At 39.2% G+C, this 24,255-nt stretch overlaps 1 long non-coding RNA gene across 1 annotated transcript in view; it reads right to left on the minus strand.

Annotated features, from left to right (window-relative positions):
- LOC132006811 (uncharacterized) overlaps positions 1-24,255 on the minus strand; it is a 104,914-nt gene that overhangs the window by 59,662 nt on the left and 20,997 nt on the right. Inside the window, exon 2 of the long non-coding RNA XR_009401234.1 lies at positions 16,540-16,784. This is a non-coding gene — a long non-coding RNA (uncharacterized LOC132006811). The remainder of the gene's footprint in view (positions 1-16,539; positions 16,785-24,255) is intronic.

The following is a 24,255-nucleotide window of genomic DNA, read 5'->3' on the forward strand; positions in this document are numbered from 1 at the left end:
CTCAATCTCACAACCCTGAGATCATGACCTGAGCTGAAATCAAGAGTCAGACATTTAAAAAATGTAGCCACCCAGTTGCCCCTTCTTAGAGAATTCTATCTACTTTTGTATGTTTGAAATTTTCATAATAAAAAATGTATCTATATAACACACACATATGATTTGAAAATACATTCATACATATATATGTGCCCAAATCCCACTTCTTGGAATTGATCTTATGATACACAGGGGAAGCACGGCATATGCACACATGAGTTATACCAATTCAATCACAGGCATTCAGCATATAGAGAGGGAAAGGGGGAAAGGGGAGACAGAAAGAGAGACAGAGAGACAAAGACATAAAGAGAAAGATAGAAGACAGAGTTTAGAGAGACAAAAACAACAATTAAAATGGTGTAGCAGACGGGGCGCCTGGGTGGCTCAGTGGGTTAAGCCGCTGCCTTTGGCTCAGGTCATGATCAGGGTCCTGGGATCGAGCCCCGCATCCGGCTCCTTGCTCAGCGGGGAGCCTGCTTCTCTCTCTGCCTCTGCCTGCCTCTCTGCCTGCTTGTGATCTCTGTCTCTCTCTCTCTGTCAAATAAATAAATAAAACCTTTAAAAAAAAAAATGGTGTAGCAGGTTATATCCGCCATTCTGCCCAAAGACCCTGCTATGCCTTAGAGAGAATGTAAGGCGAAAACTGTGGTTCTGTTACTCCCTTGTAAATCTTGGTCCCCATGTGCCTCTCAGAGAGGCACTTGTAGATAGTGATCATCTCACTGTGATTGTGGTGTTTAAAGATGCATATATGTCACTCAATATAGCTCATACCTACAAGGTCTTCTCTTCATTAGGTGCTAAACCAGACTCAAAGATCTACTTCAATGCTGCAGGAAAAACAGGCTGGTATGCCAGCCTTTCTAAGGGAATTTTAAGGATGGTTTTGACTCTGGTATTTTTACCCACAGTTAGACAATTTAACAAAAGGATGCAAAAGTCCACTATATCCCATACACATGTGCAAGGACATGTGTAAAAAGATGTTTAATATACCATTGTAACATTTAAAAAACTGGAAAATCTTAAATATTCACTAATAGAAGATTGGTTAAACATGGTGCATCTTCATAATGGACTACTTTATGAAGTCATTACAAAGAAGAAGGTGGATATTTTCTATCCACTGATAGAAAAAGATGTCTAAGACACAGTGTTACATGAAAAAAAAAAACCCATGTGTCAGAATAATGTGTACAGTGTGTTTCCATTTCTGTAAATAACAAAAAGGAATAGACATATATCCATAGATATATACACACCACTGTTTTTATTACAGGACATTTCTAGAAGAATAATGAGGTGTTAAGAAACTGGCAATAGTTACAGACTTTGATGAGAGGGAATGGGAATTTGGAATAGAACAGTGACTTCATTTTCATTATACATTTTTCTATATAGTTTGAAATCTTATTACATACATGTATTCACACTTAAACTTCTGCTGAAGTATAACACACATGTAGAAAAGTGCATAGCTCATATTTGTGCAGCTCAATAAATTAGTATAACATGAGTACACTTCAGTAAGCACTACTCAGGAATCAAAATAGAACATCACCATCTCTAGAAGCTCCATCATGTACCCATCATTTTCCTTTCTTCCCTCGCAAAAGTTAACTCTTATCCTGATTTTTAATATCACAGTTTAGTTTTGTCTGGTTTTGAACTTTATAGAAATTAAATCAGATAGCATGTATTATTTAGGTTCTGATTTATTTCAATAAATGTGATGTTCATAAGAGTCTTCCAGGGGCACCTGGGTGGCTCACTGGGTTAAGCATCTGCCTTCGGCTCAGGTCACAATTCTGGGGTCCTGAGATAGAGCCCTGCATCTGGCTCTCTACTCAGCAGGGAATCTGCCTCTCCCTCTGACCCTCCCCCCACCACTTGTGCTCTCTCTCTCTCTTCCTGCTCTCTCAAATAAATAAGTAAATAAATAAAATCTTATTTTAAAAAGTGTCTTCCATGTTCTTGCATGTAGCCCTAATTTGTTAATTTTCACTACTATACAGTATTCCATTGTACAAATGTAATACAATTTATTCATATATTCACTATTGATGAATATTTGAGTTGTTTTCATTATTTGATGCTACTAAATAATGCTGTAATGGACATTCCTGTGTATATATATTTCAGTAAACACATGCAGTGGAATTGCTGGGTCACTGGGTAGCCATTTGTTTAGCTTTAGTAGATACTGCCAAATAGCTTCCCCAAGTGAGGGTGTGCTAGCAGTGTGTGAAAGTTGAATTAATTTTTCAAACAAATTAATAAAAAAAAACTTAATTCAATTAACATAAACAGTGATGATTTGATGGGTATTTCTGTGTTTTATTCTGTGTTTAACTTGTAAAAATTAAAGTTAAAAACATGATTCACTGTGTTACCTAAGGTGCTTATACAAGGTTCCTGTGACAGATCCCAATTTGAGTTTCATGTCAGGGAGAAGTTGATCTTTAGGGAGGAATACATCACCTTTCTAATTCTCAGGTAAATATATACCAGTGTAACCCTTACACTTGACTGCCAAAAAATTCAGAGTCATAGTCAGTGCTCAACAGCCAAAGCATTCCACTTATCCAAGGTATCTGGTAATACCTACTCCTTAAAATAGACAATTTTGTTCTGTGCCTTACTTTGCATTATGTTTAAACGTGCAAGCTTCTTCAAATCCTTTTGAAAGCAAAGAGGATAAATTGTAAATAAATAAACCAAAAATAGTTCTAGCTCCAGATGGTGAAGTTTTAAAAGGAACTTTAAGAAATTAAGGTTAATGCAACCCAAACAACAAAAGTACAGAATGGAAGCAGTGTTCTGTAATGTTAGATTGGCCAACCAGCCTGCCACATAGCTGGTGGCCAAGATAATGTCAGGCTTATATGAGTTCTAGGTCCTCAAAAAACAAAATGCCATGTTTTATCCTAATGGGGGAAGTTGGAAAAAGCAGTGCCTTTCTAGGATTTGAGATCTTTTGACTCAATACTTATTAAACATGTCCTTTCTCCCAGAATCAAACATGACTTCTCCTTCAAGTGGAATTAAATCTGCCTTTGGAAGGGACACGCAATCTACCATAGTCTATGATTATATCTCTCAGTCATGTATTGCCACCCTGGAACATATTCCTAGCTGTGCCTCCAGACAGACAGAATCCCACACTCTTCTTGGTTACTATCAGAAAGAACCATAACTATTCCAAAGGTCCCTCAAGTTTGGATGTTTTTCTGATGTTCAGTTAATGCTTGATGAACATATTAATGAATTTCTTACATCTTATGGTAGTAAGCAGATGGACTTAGCAGATCTTTCTATTCGGCAAGGCACTAAGTCTGCTCAATTTCAAATGGATATCGCAAAGAGTAGGAGCTCATGGGAGAGAGACAGAGAGCAAGCGAGCCTGGGCAGAGGTTTCCAGTAGGGTTTCTATTTAAGTGTAGATTTAAGTGTAACTCTGAAGCATAGGTAAGGTATAAAGATAATAATCAATGTAATATCTGAGAAATCAAATATATAGAGCAATGTATCCATAGACCAAAGCAGAGAGACTGAATATCAGGAAAGGGGATTTGGCTCAGTCCATGGAGGCCCTTGAATGCCAAACTAGAGAATTTGGATTTTATGCTACTTTTGAAGATTTATGAGTAGGGTGAGAAGAGTTTATGATGAAAGCAGTATTTCAGGAAATAAATCTGGCCATTGTGTGTAGCACAGACTGGACTGAGGAGAAAAATGAGTAGGGATTCCACTTCTATCGCTATGACCCAGGCAAAGACAACTAGCGTCTAAAACTAGGTGACAGCATAAGGGATAGAAAGGCAGAAACAGAGAAGAGCAAAGGAAGAATCACCAGGGTTCAGAACTGAATAGGTGCACAAAAAGAGGCAGAAAGGGGAGTTAAGAATGTCACTGAGGCTTGGAGCAAGGAAACATGAGACAAATACTTTCTCTACTTATGGTAGCATTCTTTGTAACTGAAAAAGGCTAGAATCAATACAAGTATCTGTCAACAGGGACTGACCAGCTGAACAAAGTATAGTTCCTCTTTAGGATAGCATACTATACAGTCACAAAACAAGAAAGAGGAAGATCTCCATACGCTGACACAGAATGATTCTCTAGAATGTTAAGGAAAGAAAGGGAGCAGAACAGTTTTTACAGTACTTGCTACATTTGTGTAACATATGGGGGTGAAATACAATTACTTATTCTCCTTTGTTTACTATTCAAATCCATGATGGATGGATAAGCCAAAACCTAATTAAACATCGTTACTATGGAGGGAGGGAGAAAAAAGAATGGGGCCAGGATGGAAGCAAGACATTTAGAGTATCTCCTGTTATATGGTTTTGACTCTGGAACTCCTTAAACTTTTTACATAGTTAAATGTAAAATTAAATTTCAGAAAAGAAAGAAGACAATCCGTAAAACTGAGACAAAATGAAGCAAATGAATCAAACTGTATATCAAGTTGGTAACATAACCACACAGAGAAAGAAATAACTTTTCTAGTGACTTTGAAACACAATACTTTGACTACCTCCCTAGTAGGATTTATTCTAAGGGCAAAAGGAAAAGCAAAGAAATCTTTAACTGCATTCAGTAATCTTAGTAGTAACATTGGAATTGCTCCTTTGAAATCATTATGGATATAATATAGGGTAATGCGAATAATTACATAATGTCATTAGGAACCAAGACTTTGAGTGAGAGAAATTAGATACAGTTACAAAATCAAAAATGTTAAGGAAAAGCCCTAAACTCCTAAATTCAGCTTTGAAATATCAGTAGGAATTCATCATGCTTCCTTTTGAAAAGAAATAGGCATTTTCTAGCTCTTTCACTAAAAAGAAAAGACTTGACAACCTAGCTTCAGTGAGGAAACCCAGCCCTTACACTGGGCTCTCTTAATACCATTTCCCATCAAAAGGAACAAAAGCCCCTTGGCAAAATGGTTGACTCCAGGTTTGGGTTTGGAATTGTACAAGATGAACCTGAAAACAAACCAAAAATCAAGAAATCTATCATGACAAAAGGAAACAAGCCAACTTGAAAGGACCCCCACTGGCCTAAGATGAAATAATTTTAGCAACAAATTGAATAATGACTACAATAGATTGAAACACACTAAATATATAAAAATCTATGAGCTCATAACAATACTTGATTGGTCACCATTGGAGGTTGCTAGGATACCAACTCATTCTGAAAATTGATGTTTTTATAAGGGAAGGTATCAAGTATTTATCCTGCCTTTTTTTATTTTACATACACTAACTCTAGGTAACTAAATGGTTGAAGAATAAAACTCTTTTTTTTTTAAAGATTTTATTTATTTATTTGACAGACAGAGATCACAAGTAGGCAGAGAGGCAGGCAGAGAGAGAGGAGGAAGCAGGCTCCCTGCTGAGCAGAGAGCCCTATGCGGGGCTCGATCCCAGGACCCTGAGATCATGACCCGAGCCGAAGGCAGCGGCTTAACCACTGAGCCACCCAGGCGCCCCAGAATAAAATTCTTTATACAAAAATCCCAAGTATGGCAGAAGCCATAACAGAATTAGAAAAATTCCATTTTGCAACTCTTAATGAAATAATGGACCCGAAGAGTAATCGTCAATAGTTGTTAAAACAATTAGGTGAAGGGTTGATGGGGGCCTTGTTAATGGAGGGCTCCAGGTGGTACCATTTAAACCCACTGATCAATCTAGTAACACAAAAAGTGGGGCAACCAGATATGATTTGCCTCATGAGGTGATATAATAGAAAGTACACGGCACTCGCTATGAAGTATTCTTACTCAAAAACTTCAACCTGAATCTAACCAAAGCCTCTAGACATAACTACTAGTTTACAGGAAATACAGGAGATAGAGAAACAAGTTCAACGACATGAGAAAACAAATAAATTGAGAATGTGAGACATTCTTCAGGGCAAATGACCTGGTTTCTACAACGACTCAAAAGCAATAAAAGACTTACGAGACAGAACCAAATGTAGTGTTTGGGCCCTATCAGGATTCTAATTTTAAAAAGCTAATTATAAAATGACATCTTTGAGAAAGGGAAATCTGAATATGGATTGGGTATAAAATGATAATAATTACTGTTAATTTTGTTAAATGTGATAATAGCATAGTAGTTAAAAAATATATACTCATACCTATTCCTTATGCACCCCAAAATACTGACAGGCTAATGAGAAAAGAGAAGGTGGGAGAGAGGTCAGTTTTGGGGAGAAAGGATAAGAAGTTTTACACACAATGTTCAGGAAGACAAAGAACCAGGTATAGATGCATCAGGAGCTTGCAGATTCAGACTTGAAGCTCAGAAGAAATGTCAAAGCTAGAGAGAGATTTGGAAATTGTTCATACAGATGACTTTCAAGAGCAAAACCTTGGGATTAGAGTAATTTTTACTAGGAAAGGACAGGACAAGGCCGGGTCCAAAGCCTAGAGAACATTTACATCACAGTCGAGTGTTGGTAGTGGAGGTGGAAGAAGTTTTGGTTTGGAAGCAAAAGGAATAAGGCTCAACAACCACAAAACAAAACAAGGAACGGGGGGGGGGGGCGGTCAGAAAGGTATGATGAAACCCAAAATACTTTGTTCTTAAAGAGGCTAAAGAAGGAAAGCATTTCAAAAAGAAAAGGTGGCCAACAGTGTTAAATTCTGGAATAAAACTGAGGAGAATCAGGCCTCAGAAAATGAAGCTAGCCCATATCCCACATTCCTACTACATTTTCAAATTAACTCCAAGCTGAGCATGGCCTATAAGAAAGTGTCTTAGTCTTAGTCATCAGTCTCCCCCTATTCCTTTCATTCCTCCCCTCACTTCCCCACTCCTTTAACCAGCATTCCCTGAGTCTCTACTTTAAGCCACACCCACTATATCCTGCCAGACCCACTATGTTTTGCATATACTGAGACAAAAATCTCTGCCCTCCAGAAACTCACAGCTTACTAAGGAAGACAGACCTGGAAAAATAATTATCACATAGTGTTAACACTTCAGCAACAGCTTATATATTTTGGGCCAGGCACTATGGGAGGCACTAGAGATACAAACATAAACAAGTGGTTCCTGCCCACCAGAGCTCAGAATATAGCTTGGAAGGCAGACGGAATCACAATATATTGAGATATGAACTAAAAATAAAAGTACAAATTATATGAAAGTGCAGAGCAGGAAATGAAGCTAGTAAAGAAGCCCTGTGAGATGGGGACTCTTCATGTGCCCATTTTACGTACGAGGAAATGGAGTACAGAGAGGTGGGTTGACTGGCCCAAGGCCATACAGCTGTGAGTGGCAGAGCCAGTTTAAGGGCCAATTTGTGAGACTCAAGAGTTCACGTTTTGTCTAATGCCTCCTCCACAATTCCCCATTCTTTTTCTATTGTGCCACCCTCATTGAATACCTAGAAGCACAGAGCAGGTGCTCAATGAGCATTTGCCAAATGAATAAGGAGCTATGCAACGCCACGGGGCTTTTAGAAAGTTTCACTGAGGTAAGTACTAGGCTCAGCGGAAGACACTGTGTGGAATCACTGTGTAAGGTGGCAGGTAAGTGTGTGTAGGCCACTAATACCCAAAAGAGAAAACATATCCAACAAGTGTGTTGTGATAGCTAGTGGCTGGCATCAAGGAACACTGAAGTAAGGTGGCAGGGCCTCAGTCACTGGGGCTGGGAGGCCGAGTAGCAAGGACCAGGCAAAGTCCCAACCCTAGAGGGCTCATGCTCTGAATACAGGGCTTCGGGGACTCAGATCTAATTACTCAAACTCTGTCAGCTCAGAGCAGTGACAGCCAGCTAGGCCAACCAAGCCACTAGCTTCAAGTTCTTCTGGAAAGCCTTCTAAAGATGAAGGTGGAGGAAAAACAGGAGAAGAAAGCAGACGGGGGAGAAGGAGGAAGGTGGAAGACTGGCTGTCCGTGGGCCAGGGCCCGGCTGAGCGCATTCCAGGCAGTCAGGCAATCTTCACAACCATCCTATGAGGCAGATAAACTAATATAAATTCTAATATGAATTCCCCACTTTGTAGATGCTCCCCAGAGACATTAAGTAACTTATTTGCAATTACAGAACCAGGATCTTGATTGAGGCATCCTGACCCGCCAGGCATGGCTCTAATGCATTATATACTTCACTGGGTCTCAGGGTCTTAACTGAAATGGACTGAGCTTGCTAGGGATGAGGGGATCGATCTACTTTCTTCTTCTCACACCTATCTGGGCCCTGCCTGCAGGTAGTACTGGCCTTGGCTGATGGCTGTACAGGAGACTAGTAAACACAGTAGAGAACTAAAAATCTGTTCCGATGGACTCTTTTGAGTTGTAGAAAGAAAGAGCTGGTGTGGGGAGGGGCAATATTTCTATCTCCTCCTGTGAACTACTGAAGTTGCTTGTCCCCTGATCTGTACCAATGAACATGTTAACAAGGCCTTACACAGGGCTCCTGCCCTATAGTTTACGAAGCCTCTTATATACTACTTGATTAATATGTCACTTTGGAAAACCAAGTTTTAAAAATCTGGTTTTTGATATTGGAGATTCCCCCAGAAGACTAAGTACTTCTCTCCATTGCAATCCACATATATTTCCCAGATGTCCTCTGGTTTTCCTGGAATTTCTCCTAAGAATTTCAGCTATCCCAACAAGAATGTTCAGACATCACAGCTTCTACCAACATATGGACCCCAGATTCCCTGGCTCCAAATTCATTTCCCTTTCAACCACAGCTGGGCCCAATACTTCCAAAGGAATGGTAGAAGGAAAACAGACTCCGCAGGAGCTGGGGTGTCATTCCTGGGCTTTGTTCTATTAGCCCCCAGTTCAATTCCTCTACCCTACTCAGATCCCCACAGCTGGACCCACTGATGCTTTCACCTAGAGGTTCAGGCCCAATGCAGTTCCCAGACCAACCCATCCATGGGCATAGGGTTAATGCTCAGCCTCAGTCCCATGGCTGTGAGATTAAGAATACATTTCCCTCCAAGAAGTAGTACCCCCAAAAGAGCTGCCTAAGAGGCTGTGATGCTCCCAAATCAGAACTCTTCCCAAGTCCACCTCTGAGACTGGCCCAGTCTTAACAGAAGAGCTCCTGCCTTGATTCTCACCTGTAAGTTCTATATGTTATCCTGCCTACAGCCTCAGCCCCCTTTCAAAATGAGCTGTGGCCTGAAGGAGATGCTATCTTACTTGTGTCTTCCCCCAATACTTGGCACAGAGGATTGTCCTCAGTGCCTGAATGTTGGGTGGATGAACCCTTCTGCCTGCCTTGTTCTTGTCTACCCTTCTCTCTGGAACTGGTACCTTGGCCCAGTGAATAGGGTTTGGATACTATGGATGGGTTTTCTAGATGATGACTGCCAATTCACTAACTCTAGGCAATATCCATGTACCTACCCCTTAGCTATGTGATTTTGAGCAGGATGCTTAACCCCTCGGTCTCTCAGTTTCCTCATACATAAAGTGGGAAATAGCAATGTTACCTCACAGGATTGCTGCGAAGATTAAAAGAGTAAATCTATTTTAAGTTCTTAGCACACTGCCCATGTAAGTGTCTGCTCTTGCCATTGTTATTGAGCTAGTTACCCTGGACTCCTTAGTGTTGGCTATTTCCCTGAATATCACTGAGGCACCAACCTCCAACCCACTAGCCTGTAACAAGACCTTTAACTCAAGCATGAGTACTGGTCAATGGCCATATCTAGTGCCAGGGCTCAGTTCCCCCCAACCCCTGAAACACACACACCTGGCCTGCTTCTGCCATTTATCCCATCATTCTAAATGTACAAGTGCCTAACAACTTAAGTTAGCATAATCAGGCTATTCTCTCTTGGGCTGAGCAGTCCATAGAGTAAGCAGAGTTCAGAGAAAGAACCAGTATGGTTAAAGGAATCAGCAGACTTGGAGGAGTAAATCAGAGGCACAAAGAGTTGGGTCATGATGGTAAAGCCACCCTGAGAAGAGTTTGCAAAGAGAGTGGGAAGGCAGTTGAGCTGTGTGCTTCTTGGGGGACAGGGGTTCTACCAATGCAGCTCCTGATATAATCAAAACAAAATCCTAGCAACTGAGAGACTTGGGGGTACATTCTAAGACAGAACAACACTCTAGCAAAAGCACTGTCTACTGATCAGAGCCCTGGAGGAGCTGGTTCTGCAGACTGCTGACCCCAGGGGATGTCTGACACAAGGGCACCCACAGAGCTCATTTAGCCCAATGTCCTTCTTTTACAGGACTGAAGTCTGGTTCTGTCTTCTGCCTGGCTCTTTGAATGGAATTGGCCTATTCACACCACAGGCCACGAGCAGCACGTCAAAACTAGCCTCAAAGAATACCTGGTCTCCACAACCAGGCCCCAGGCATTTCACTGCTCCCTTTCACAACTACAACCCCCCACCCCCAGCTACCACCTGAATGCCTGCTGCATTTGGTCCCTCAGTCCAGGCAATGCATTTGGACTTCCTCTGGCTTGTGTACTTGGGCTGCCCCTCTGGTCCTTTCACTGACTGTGCTGCCTTAGGCAGTGTCTACAAAGAGAACATTTCCTTCAGCCCCAGCCCAGCCAGTCTCCTCCCATGCCTCCCCCTACATGTGCACAGCTTCCAGGTCATGAGATTCAGGCACTGTGGCCCAGGAAAGAAATAATAATAGTAACACAAGCTCCTTGGCAGGAGGTGAGATGTTTTTAACTTTTAAAATAAAGAACAGAACCCTCGTACAAATTTCAGCTTCAGCTCTGCCTAGCTACATGATCTTGAGGAAGTGATCCAACCTCCTTGAACTTCAGTTTCCTCATCCATAAAATGTAGACTAAATGGAATATTGTACCTAAGTGCCTGGTGATAGGAAGGGCTCACTAAATTGTAGCTAATATTAGTAGTAGTAACAAATAATCTAATAACCTCTATATCTTTGCCATCTATTAAGCTGGTGCCCCAGAGTAGTTGCTCAGCAAATGCTCTGTGAAAAAGATGTTTTTTTACCTGATGGGTACAACCACCAGGTGAGGCAGGTAGAGAAGATACTAGTCTCCCCAGAGATGGAGACCTGAGGCTGGGAGGCTAAGCGACTTGTGCCAAGTCACAGTAAGTAGCAGAGCCTGGACTGGAAACTTCTGTGTCCTGCCTTCCTGTTTAGTTTTTACTGTTTTATGTCACATGATCAAATTTAGAGCCAGAAAGGAGTTAGAAGATTATCTAGTATAATCCCATCATTTCAAAAAATGAAAACTGAGACCAGAGAGACCAAGGACATTTCACAAGGCCAAAGAGTTAGTCCACTGGGCAGTAGAATCCAGGTCTCCTGACTCCCAGTTAGTGCTCTATCAACAACCCAAAAGCTTATCTTGTAGCAATCATCTCAATGTCACTAGTTCAGCAAACATGGTCATCCTAAGCCCCAAACTACCATAGCTTTCCAGAAAAATACCTAAGTGGTAAGTGCAAAGGTCTCCTGCAACAGGCCCACCTTCATTCATCGTGGAGGGTGTATTTCCTATGTAATTTGAAAGAATGTGTCAACGTGCCCCATAACCATCAAGAGTGCACCAAGTCACAAATTTCATATGCCAAGTACCATCTTTGAAGTGGACTCTACAGTATTTCTGGAATGTCAAGCATGAGCTCTGAGAAACACCCCACTTGGCAGTTCCTTCTAAAGCAACAAAGACAGTTAAGGGAGGCCCAAGTAGCACAGGATATCATTGTTTACATGCGACCCTTATCCCACGGCTGTGGGAAATGGAGCCAAGTTTCACGAGCTCTTTTCTTGCAAGAGATACTTTGCAAAACAGAGAAGGACAGCAATTGCTGCTTGGTCTGCTGTTCTTTCTTGATGTCAGCTTCATTTGAAAATGAAAAATGATGTCCTCAGAATTTAAGCTCCAACACTGAGGAGATGTATTAGATTGTTCCACTTGCAGTTAATCTGAGGATGCAAAAGTTAAATGAACATCGTGTTTGCCTCAAATGAAGAACATAATGGGGAGGGGATAAAGGTGAGTAACTCATTTGTCAGTGTAAGTAAAAAGGAATCTCCAATACTTCTAATTTAAAAGGTTTCAAAATTCGAAGGGTTTCTGATGAAACAGGAAGGGGATGTTTTCTATAGAAGAAAATCAACACCTTGGATTCTAATAGCACTCTTTTTTTCCCCTTGAAAATATCACCAAAACACATTTGTTATCCACCCCTGTGCTGTTGGGCAGTGGCAGTTATAGAAGCATGTGATTGATGGAAGAGGCCTGTCTCTGTGCCCATGGTGTGCCCTGGCCAAGCACACAAATGAGGAGTACCTTACCCTACTCCCCCAAGCACAGGCAAGCTAATGCCAGCATCCACAGTCTCAGTAAATGCCATGCTGCTTGGTTCCCTCTGCTCCTGATATAAATAGCCACAGCAAGTCGTAGACAAGTGGTCTTGTTAGCATGCTTGCTTGGGTCTTGGGAGTAATGGAAAACGGTCCTTTTGAAAGCACCATCTTTGTGGCCAATACCCCAAAATGATAACATTTCACAGTTTGTTTTACTCTTACAGCATTCACCTAACATTTACTACAGGCTAGGTTTGGAACTTGGTGTTAGACACAGAGAGAATAAAGGAGAAAGCAATCAATTCTGTTTTGTGGAGGAGGCATTGGGCTCAACACTATTTGAGCTGGTCCTAGAGGACATGAATAGTGCTTCAACAGGCTTGGAGGTGGGGATGGAGTACTAATGACAGAGAAGTAGTAAGAAGGAAAGAAGCGCTTTTTATAAACATATATTTTTATCCCCAGGGGTACAGGTCTGTGAATCACCAGGTTTACACACTTCACAGCACTCACCAAAGTACATACCCTCCCCAATGTCCATAATCCCACCCCCTTCTCCCAAACACCCTCCCCCCGGCAACCCTCAGTTTGTTTTGTGAGATTAAGAGTCACTTATGGTTTGTCTCCCTCCCAATCCCATCTTGTTTCATTTATTCTTCTTCTACCCACTTAAGCCTCCATGTTGCATCACCACTTCCTCATATCAGGGAGATCATATGATAGTTGTCTTTCTCTGCTTGACTTATTTCGCTAAGCATGATACATTGGGGAGGGTATGTACTTTGGTGAGTGCTGTGAAGTGTGTAAACCTGGTGATTCACAGACCTGTACCCCTGGGGATAAAAATATATGTTTATAAAAAATAAAAAATTAAAAAAAAAAAAAAGAAGGAAAGAAGCTAGCTAATGGCTTATGCACTCATTTGCTTAAACAGTTGGAATCACTAGATTGTAAATGGTTGGGCCTGTTCTCTCAATGTGAATGAGTATATTCATGGAACGCACTCTTGTTATTAAAATGATGTGATGCTTTTTTGCAAAAGACTGCATGTAGTAAGCAATGGACTCCCATAACTATGTTAGCACTCATTTATAAGACTTCTGAAGCTTCTAATAAACAAGAATTTGGTCTGTGTCTAATTGGGTTTTAATAGCTCAGACAAAATTAAGAACTAGAGGAATTTGATATGGCTTTTTTTTTCATTCAAACTTTCTATCAGCCTAATCTCCTTAGAAGCTATAAATTACAACTTATCCTCATAAGACTATATGCAAAGCTCATAAGCAAAGGAAAAAATAATCAGATACTGTTAGTTTTATTAGATAAAAAATAGCATTGCAATCACAGCCCTATGTGGTCAATAATGCCAGAGGAAAAGTCTTCATTACTTTCTAGCCTATTGATGAGACATTTCATGAAAATAAAAGTTGTCTTTGGTACTGTTAGGATGTATGTAGGCAAAGGTGCATTTTATATCTATACCCCAGATGTTGATCTCACATCTATGTCATTAACTGAGGAAGCACCCAAAGCTGATGATCAGTTATTCTCTTCATTGTTTGAAATTCTCAAAGGTCTTCTGGGGTTCAGAAGGAATCTCTTGTTGTAAAGTTCCAATGTCCTGAAATATATACTTAAAATTTTTAAGGTATTTTTACTTTTTAATGAAAAGAAATAGTTATTTCAGTTCTTATTAAAATTGAAAAATTACAAACTGGCCCTCTCTCCAGAACCCAACCCTGGACATGTCACAGAATCCAGAGATGGATGGTTCTAACAAAATAGTATAAAAATAGTGAGGAAAGCGCTAAGAAAACAAAAGGTGGATGGATCGGAGCACTGAGTACAACAGGACTGGGGGAAAGACAGCCCCAAAAAGAAGGAAAAGAATAATGGACTGGAATTAAGGTGGGATTTTTTTTCAAATGTGCTCCTTTTTCTCTTGTTATCATTATCCTGAGATGACCACTTTCTGTTCTGCCATTGGGAGACATATAAGCGGTAGAATAAAGCGCACCAGGGGTGGCAGGGTAACTTTAGGGTGGAACTCAGGGCTGCCTGGGATGATGGGTGCTAGGTAAGAGATACATGTAGATTGGCTTGCCCCTAAAAGTTTTTTTCCTGCCTGCATCCACATACTAGTACCCTGAAAGCTAGAGGACTACAATTGGAAGTGGTTTCTCTTAAAACAAAGCAATGCCAAGGCTGAGTTACCACTTGTAACACTAGAGGTTTTCTCTCTAGAGGCAAGTTTTCCCCCCATCAAAATCATTGTGGGACGCCAGCCAAGGCTTAAGGTTTATTTTCTCCCCATAGTTACACATTACAACTGAAGTAGCCAATAACACTAGCATAATAGGAGCTCACAAGGAAAAACAGCTAATGGATATGCACTGGAAAACATGGTAGGACAACTGAGAATTGGCAGCTGAAGCTAGGAGGGGCTATACACTCTCCAATAGCAAGTGAGTACAGGGAGATTGTAGCAAGAAGGACTGAAGGTCCTAGTGGAATCTAGCCTCTATGAACTCTCAACACTGACCGCCAAGGCTCCCTTCTGAGACAGAATCCCATGTTAAGGACAAACTGGCAATAGCAAAATCAAAATTAAGCAGGATAGTTTCTTCTGCTTCTCATATGGCTGAGGAAACTCCTATTGATCCTGATCTTCCTGTAGACAGCAGCTATAAACTCTGGGGAAAATATTAAAAACAACAATATGAAGAGACTGCAGAGTGAACAGAAGCAGGCATATTTTGAAGGGGAGTTGGCACAAGGTGATTACCCATTTTTACAGCTTTTAGAGTAAGGGCAAACTAAAGCTGCCAAGTAGCTAAGACACCAAAAGTAAGACAACAATAGCAAACTCACAATCTATCTGGTATGAAGAAATATAGGCACAGCTCAGAATAACCAAGGCCATTGGAAACTAAGGAGGAATCCTGGAAAGGAGAGACCTAGAGCCAGGGAGCCCCAATTTCTATCTATAGACTCTATCTCAATCTCAGCTGACTCCCAAACCACACATACATGGAACAGACTTCAGTTGAAAATGAAAGCCCTCAACTAAGATTTCAACTACTACCTAGAGGCAAAGTTCACAGTTTGAATCTAAACACATTAACTATCTACCGAAGCAATGAAATCAATATTTTTCAGGGGAATAAACCAGAATCCAAAGTCTCCATTTAACATATCCAGGATATAATCCAAAGTTATTCAGCTTGTGATGAACCTGGAAATTTTGACCCATTTACAAGAGCAAACCAACAGAGAACAAATCTGAGATGACCCAGAGCCTGGAATTAGCAGATGAGAATTTTAAAGTGATTATTAATAACTCTGTTCAAGAAAATAAAAGAAGATATGCTTATAATGAATGAAAAGATAGAAAAATCACAGCAGAGAAACAGGAACCATGAAAAAATAGAACCAAATAAAAATTTCAGAATCGAAAAATAATATGAAATTTTAAAAATTCACTGCATAGGTTCAACAGCAGAATGGAAATGAAAGAGGTAAAGTTTCAGTAAACTCAATATAGAACAATATAAATATCCAATGTGAAGAAAAGAGAGAAAAACATATTAGGAAACAAAAACATGAACAGAGCCTCAGGGACAGATGGGACTATATTCAAAGGTCTAACATACATGAAATTAAGAGTTCTAGAGAGAGAGGTTGCAGAGGATGGGGTAGAAAAAAAACTGAATATGTGATGGCTTAAACTTCCCCAAATCTGGAGAAATACACAATTTAAAGATTTAAGTAGCAGAGCAAACCCCTAAAGGATAGAAAACAAAACTCTGAAAATATCACAAACTGCTGAAAAACAAATATAATTAGAAAATCAAAAAAGCAGCCAGAGAAAACACTTTATATACAAAGGGGAAAGAGTTTCAAATACGGCTGACATCAGAAACAAGGGAAACCAAAGAGAAAAGACCAACATCTTTAAAGTAATAAAGAAAAAGCCAACCCAAAATTCTATCTCAGCAAATACATTCAAGAATGAAGGCAAGACAAAGACATTCAGATGAAACATAAGTAAAAAAAATTATTTGCCAGCAGACCCAAACTGCAAGAAATGTTAAAGGTGTGGAAGACTAGCTCCACCACATAATGCCCCAAAGGTATTTTTGTAACACATGGACCACTTAATCAGGGCTTGACCATAGTCTTACCTGTGCCTTCAGAGAACACCAACTCTTCCTGGAGCAAGGGAAATAAGCCGCCTGATAAGGAACTATCATGAGACTGTTTTCTCCATCTTCTGAATGTCTGTTGATCACCTTGCCCCTCCTTCCTTAGGGTACAGCTGCATGCCATAAAAATGCCCATTGTGGTTTAGAATTGACTCCTCAGTGGCAGGGCAACCCACTGTGCCACCTATCATCTGGACCCTCTGGTTCAGTGTAATCCTGTGGGACTAGAGATATGGAATTGTTAATGCCATGCTGATCTTAAACTGTTGTTGTCTAATCAACTGAATCCATTTGGGCTTATTGTCTCCTTACCAGCTGAATCTATTAAGTGTGACAAACCAACATAGCAGTTGTAGTAGTGATCCTGCCGGCTTCATTAGCTATAGCACTATTGCCTAGATACTACTTGACCTCTTGACAAAAGAAAGTTCTTCATTAGGCTGAAGGGAAATTAACCCAATGAAAATGAGATACTCATTTGAAAAATAAAGGCTTGAGGAGCACCTGGGTGGCTTAGTTGGTTGAGCATCCAACTCTTGGTCTCAACTCAGGTCTTGATCTCACAGTCATGAGTTCAAGTTCCATGTTGGGCTCTACAATGGGTGTAAAGCCTACTTTAAAAAAAGAAGAGGTAGGATACTCATTTTAAAAATTAAGACTTGCTCAGTCAGTAAAGCATATGACTCTTGATCTCAGGGTTGTAAGTTTGAGACACATGTTAGGTATAGAGATTACTTAAAAATAAAATCTTAAAAAAAGAAAAAAAATTTAAAAAGCAAAAGTAATAAATATCTTGGTAAATATAAAAAACTAATTTTGCTCCTCTTAATTTCTTAAAATATGTGGTACTTTTTAAAGCAAAAATGATGTCATCTTGTAGGCTTTATATGCAGATGTAATACATATGACAAGTTCTGAAAAATGGACAGATAGGGGTTAAACTGGCCTCTGATTTTGCAAGGTTTCTACATTTCATATAAAGTGTTATAAAATTATCTTTACTTAGAATGTGAAAAATTAGAGATATATGTAGTAATCTGGAGAGCACATACTAAAAACTATTGTAAAGAGGAACATCTAAGAAGCCAACTCATGTCATGCAGAAAATTTGGAGGAAAATGCTCCAAAGTAAATGTGCTTGCTCTAGACTTGATGTAGGCAAACATTATAGTCCATTGTCTATCTTGGTTGAGAAAAGCAATAAATGACAAATATTTTTCAAAGGTAATAAATACATGAACATGTGAAGACAACACTGTAAAGGTATTGATGACCCCAAACTAATGTGTAATTCAGTGTTATTCCAATTAAAACTCTAGCATTGCTTTTTACTTTTTCTTCTGAAATAATTATAGACTTATAGGAGTTTGCAAAATAATTCATAAAGTCCACTGACTCCTTACCCCAGCTGTCCCGCCCACAGTGACATCTTACTGATTATAGTAAAATACAGCTACCTAGACTCTCGCTTATTCAATTGAGACTGGCTTTTATATGTACTCACATGTGTGTGAGAGGGGTATAATTCTATGCAATTTTATCATGTGTATAGACTCATGCAATCATAATGAAGATAGAAGACTGTAGCATCACTACAACGGCACTCCCAGATGCTACTTCTTTTTTTTTTTTTTTAATTTTACTTATTTATTTTGACAGAGAGAGATCACAAGTAAGCAGAGAGGCAGGCAGAGAGAGAAGGGGAAGCAGGCTCCCCGCCGAGCAGAGAGCCCGATGCGGGGCTCGATCCCAGGACCCTGAGACCATGACCCGAGCTGAAGGCAGAGGCTTTAACCCACTGAGCCATCCAGGCGCCCCCAGATGCTACTTCTTTATAGTCACACCCACCTGTCACCCCTGCCCCTGTCTCCTGGAAACCACTAATCTATCTTCCATCTGTATGTTTTGTCATTTCAGGAAACCTATGTAATTAGAATCATACATTGTTGACCTTTTGAGATAGGCTTTTTTTTTCACCAAGTATCAAGTCCTTAATATCCACCCAGGATATTGTGCATATCAGAAATTCATTCTTTTTATATTGAGTAGTATTCCATGATATGGATGTGCCAGAGTTTGTTTATCTATAAGGCACTCAAAGACACTTGGGCTGTTTCCAGTTGGGGTTAGTACAAATAAAGCTACTATGAACATTTGTGCCCATTTTTATGTGACATCAGTTTTCATTTATCTAGTATAAATGTCCAAGAGTACCATAGCTATGTTATATAGTAACTGCATTTTCATTTTATAAGAAATTATCATACTTCTTTCCAGAGTGATTATACCATTTTACATTCTTGTGAACAATGTATGGGAGTTCTAGGTTCTCCATGTCCTAACTAGCATTTGATGTTATCAGTATTTTTTTTTTAATCTTAGCTATTCTAAAAGATGTGTAGTGATATCTCATTGTGGTTTTAATTCGCATTTCCTGATACCTAATGATGTTGAATATATTTTCATGTGTTTATTTGCCATCTGTGGATCTGCTTCAGTGAAATGTCTCTTCATATATTTTGCCCATTTTCCAGTTGTGTTTTTTTTTCCTGTTGAGTTTTGAGGGTTCTTTATATAGATACTAGTCCTTTGTTGTATATGTAGTTTGCAAATATTTTCTCCCAGTCTGTAGACTGTTATTCTCTTAGCATTGTTTTTTACAGAGCAAAAGTTTTATATTTTAATTTTTAAAAAAGTTTAAGATTTATAAGTTACAATTTATAAATGTTTTCTTTTGTAGATCATGCTTTTGGTATCAAGTTTAAGAATTTTTCACCGAGCCCCTGATCTGGACATTTTCCTATGCTTTCCTTTTAAAGTTTTATATCTTACATTTTACCATTATATCTGTGAAACATTTTGATCAGGTTCACTTTATAACACATTCTGAATAAAATGGTCAAAGGACAAAAATACACAATTTACTTCTTCACAGGAAAATACTCAACTACTAAACCAGAATGGAAAAATCAGTCTCACAGTAATCAAAGAGTACAAAATCACAACAATAATGAAAGTTATATTTTAACCAATTAAATTAGTAAAACTTCAAACAATTTGTCCTATAAAATTTCCTACACTCTGGGTTTGGTCAATTGCATTCTTATGGTGTTTCAAGATGTACGTTTTATTATTATTCAGGTATAGTGAGAGCAGGACACAACTGCCATTGAAAATATATTTTGTTACTCATAGTTTCCAAGAAGGGGACATACCACATCATGCAGGGCTGCACAGGAAAGCACAAGAGTCAGTCAGGAGGTAAAAGGATAGGAAAGCGTGGGCAAAAGCCCTTATTATGGTTTTCTGAGAGAGGAAACAGAAGAAACAGGGAAAACAAGCAGCACAGTGGGTTTAGGAATAGGTTTAGGACTGAATAGTTGGAATAATGTTGAAAGGCTCTGGGCTATAGGGGTGTTCCCTAGTCGGCTAGTACCTAGCCCTGGGGTAATTTAGGGCAGAGGAATAGTGTCCTGGGCTGTAGAAGCCTGATAAAAGAAGAAGGGTAGGGTATGAACTCAGAATTAGTTTCTCTGCATATCAATAATGTGCTGTTGTTTGTTGACAAGTTGTTTATCTCTAAAATTAACTAATTTGGGGAGGAAGAGTCCCTCACTGGGTTGATAAGTGCCCAAAACATCAAAGCATCATAAATACAGAAAACAAAAAACATCAACAAACCCATGGCACTGTGGAAGTTTTGGTATTGGAGTGATTAGTATGTCTTTGCAGTTACTGCATCATGAGTTTTCCCAAAGGTAGTAAGTATAAAACTGAATCTCCTCCAATAATGGTGGGTTATTTCCTCTCTAGGCAGTCCATTTGCAGAATCTCCTGGTCCCAATATACACAAAAACAGTGCTTTTAAAGGAAAAGAAAGCTAACCAACAATAGTACTTGGGCAAACTACAGGAATGTAAGGGTCAAGCATACCAAAAGTGAGCTTTTCTTAATCTCCCAAAAGTCTCCAAAGTACCATCTTTTTCTGGCCTACCGTACATAGCCCCATCTCCTGACTCTTCCAGTTCTTGAACACTGTGCATCTTGTGGAAATTCCTAGTTGTATGGAACTTGCCATGCAATGCTAGGCAATGAAAGATACTGGGTATAAACATCATCTTATTTAAACGATACTGAGAACACATTATGAGCAACTATATGCCAACAAATTAGGCAATCTGCAAGAAATGGAGGCATTCCTAGAAACATATAAACCACCAAAAACTGAAACAGAAAGGAAGCAAAAACCTGAACAGACACATAAACAGCAAGAAAATTGAAGCAGTAACCAAAATTTCCCAAAAAACAAGAGTCCAGGGCTGGATGGCTTCCCAGGGGATTTTTATCAAATACTTAAAGAATTAATACCTATTCTTCTGAAGCTGTTTCAAAAAAAACAGAAATGGAAGGAAAACTTCTAAACCTCATTATGAGGTCAACATTACCTGTATCTGAAAACCAGACAAAGACCCTACCAAAAAAAGGAGAATTGCAGACCAATATCCCTGATGGACATGGATGCAAAAATTCTCACCAAGATACTATAGCCAATAGTAGAATAGTATATTAAAAGGACTATTCACCATGACCAGGTGGGATTTATTCCTGGGCTGCAAGTATAGCTCAACATTCACAAATCAATCAATGTGATATACTACATTAATAGAAGAAAGGACAAGAATCATATGATCCTCTCAATAGATGCAGAAAAAGCATCTGACAAAGTACAGGATCTTTTCTTGATTAAAACTCTTCATAGTGTGGGGATAGAGGGAACATACCTCAAGATCATAAAAGCCATACAGGAAAAGCCTACAGCAAATATCATTCTCAATGGGTAAAAACTGAGAGCTTTTCCCCTAAGGTCAAGAATACAACAGGGATGTCCACTCTCACCACTACTGTTCAACCTAGTACTAGAAGTCCTAGACTCAGCAATCAGACAACAGAAAGAAAGGCACCTGAATCAGCAAAGAAGTCAAACTCTCACTCTTCACAGATGACATGGTACTTTATGTGGAAAACCCAAAAGACTCCACCCCAAAACTACTAGAACTCATACGGGAATTCAGCAAAGTAACAGGATATAAAATCAATGCATAGAAATCAGTTGCATTTCTATACACTAACAATGAGAAAGAAGAAAGAGAAATTAAGGAGTCAACCCCATTTACAATTGCACCCAAAACCATAAAATACCTAGGAAGACCTAATCAAAGAGGCAAAGGATCTATACTTTGAAAACTATAGAATACTCAAGAAATTGGGGAAGACACAAAGAAATGGATAAACATTCCATGCTCATGGATTGGAGGAACAAATATTGTTCAAATGTCTATGCTACCTAAAGCAATCTACACATTCAATACAATCAAAATATCAACTTTTTCACATAGCTGGAACAAATAATCCTAAAATTTGTATGGAAAAGACCTCAAATAGCCATAGGAATGTTGAAAAAGAAAACCAAACCTGGTGGCATCACAATTCCAGACTTCAAGTTCTATTACAAAGCTGTCATCATCAAGACAGTATAGTACTGGCACAGAAACAGACACATAGATCAATGGAACAGAATAGAGAGCCCAGAAATGGACCCTCAACCCTATGGTCAACTAATCTTTGACAAAGCAGGAAAGAATATCCAAAGGAAAAAAAGACAGTCTCTTCAACAACCGGTGTTTGGAAAAATTGGACAGCCACATGCAGAAGAATGAAACTGGACCATTTCCTTACACCATTCACAAAAATAAACTCAAAACAGATGAAAGACCTAAATGTGAGATAGGAATCCAACAAAATCCTTGAGGAGAACACAAGCAGCAACCTCTTCAACCTCAGCCCCACAGTAACTTCTTGCTAGACACATCTCTGAAGGGAAACAAAAGCAAAAGTGAACTATCATCAAGATAAAAAGCTTTTGCATAGCAAAGGAAACAGCTGACAAAGGCAAAAAACCTCAACTGACAGAATGGGAGAAGATATTTGCAAATGTCTTATCAGAAAAAGGGCCAGTATCCAAAATCTTTATAGAATTTACAAACTCAATACCTAAAGGACACATAATCCAGGGGCGCCTGGGTGGCTCAGTGGGTTAAAGCCTCTGCCTTCAGCTCAGGTCATGATCCCAGGGTTCTGGGATTGAGCCCCGCATCCGGCCCTCTGCTTGACAGGAAGCCTGCTTCCCTTCCTCTCTCTCTGCCTGCCTTCTGCCTATTTGTGATCTCTGTCCGTCAAATAAATAAATAAAATATATTTTTTTTAAAAAGAGACACATAATCCAATCAAAAAATGGGCAGAAGACATGAACAGACATTTCTGCAAAGAAGACATTCAAATGGCCAACAGACACATGAAAAAATGCTCAACATCATTTGACATCAGGGAAATACAAACAAAACCACAATGAGATATTACCTCACACTGGTCAGAATGGCTAAAATTAGTAAGTCAGGAAATGACAAATGTTGGCGAGGATGTGGAGAAAGGCCAATTCTCTTCCACTGTTGGTGGGAATGCTAGCTGGTACAGCCACTTTGGAAAACAGCATGGAGGCTCCTCAAAAGGTTGATAATAGAACTACCCTATGACCCAGCAATTGCACTACTGGGTATTTACCCTAAAGATACAAATGTAGTGATCCGAAGGGCCACCTGCACCTGAATGTTTATAGCAGCAATGTCCACAATAGCCAAACTATGGAAAGAGCTCAGATGTCCATTAGCAGCAGATGTGACACACACACACACACACACACAATAGAATATTACTCAGCCATCAAAAAAATGAAACCTTGCTATTTGCAATGATGTTGTTGGAACTAGGGTGTCTTATGCTAAATGAAGTAAGTCAATCAGAAAAAGACAATTATATGATTTCACTAATATGTAGAACTTAAGAAACAAAATAGAGGAGCATAGGGGAAGGGAGAGAAAAATAAAACAAGACAACATCAGAGAGGGACATAAATCATAAGAGACTCTTAATCATAGGAAACAAACTAAGGGTTTGCTGGAGGGGAGGGTGTTGGGGGAATGGGGTAACTGGGTAATGGACGTTAAGGAGGGCAAGGGATGTAATGAGCCCTGGGTGTTATGTAGGACTGATGAATCACTGAACTCTACTTCTCAAACTAATAATATACTACATATTAATTAAATGAATTTAAATTCAAAAAATTAAATAAAGTAAAACAAAGAAAGAATGATTCATTTCCCCATTGGTTTTCTACTCTCAAAAAAAAGCAAATAATCTCTACACAACAAAAACATGAAAAAAAGTAAAAGGACAATTGATAAACTAGGAGAAAATATTTATAGCACATATCATAAAATGCTAGTTTCCCAAAATATGAAAAACACTAAAACATTGAATAAAAGACCAAAAACTGGTTGAAAAGGAGAGTAGAGGCAAAAACCACACAATTCACAAATTATCTATCTATCTAGATATCCCTCCCTTAACATGTGAAAAGGTGCTCCACCTCACTCAAAATTAGAGAAATATAAATGAAAACAATGTCAAGGTACTATTTATCAGACTGATGATACTGTAAAAGAATGACAACACACTTATACAGGAATTCAGTAAAGTGTCAGGATATAAAATCAATGCACAGAAATCAGTTGCATTTCTCTACACCAACAGCAAGACAGAAGAAAGAGATATTAAGGAGTCAATCCCATTTACAATTGC

Source organism: Mustela nigripes, chromosome X (genome assembly GCF_022355385.1).
Source record: "Mustela nigripes isolate SB6536 chromosome X, MUSNIG.SB6536, whole genome shotgun sequence".
NCBI lineage: Eukaryota > Metazoa > Chordata > Mammalia > Carnivora > Mustelidae > Mustela > Mustela nigripes.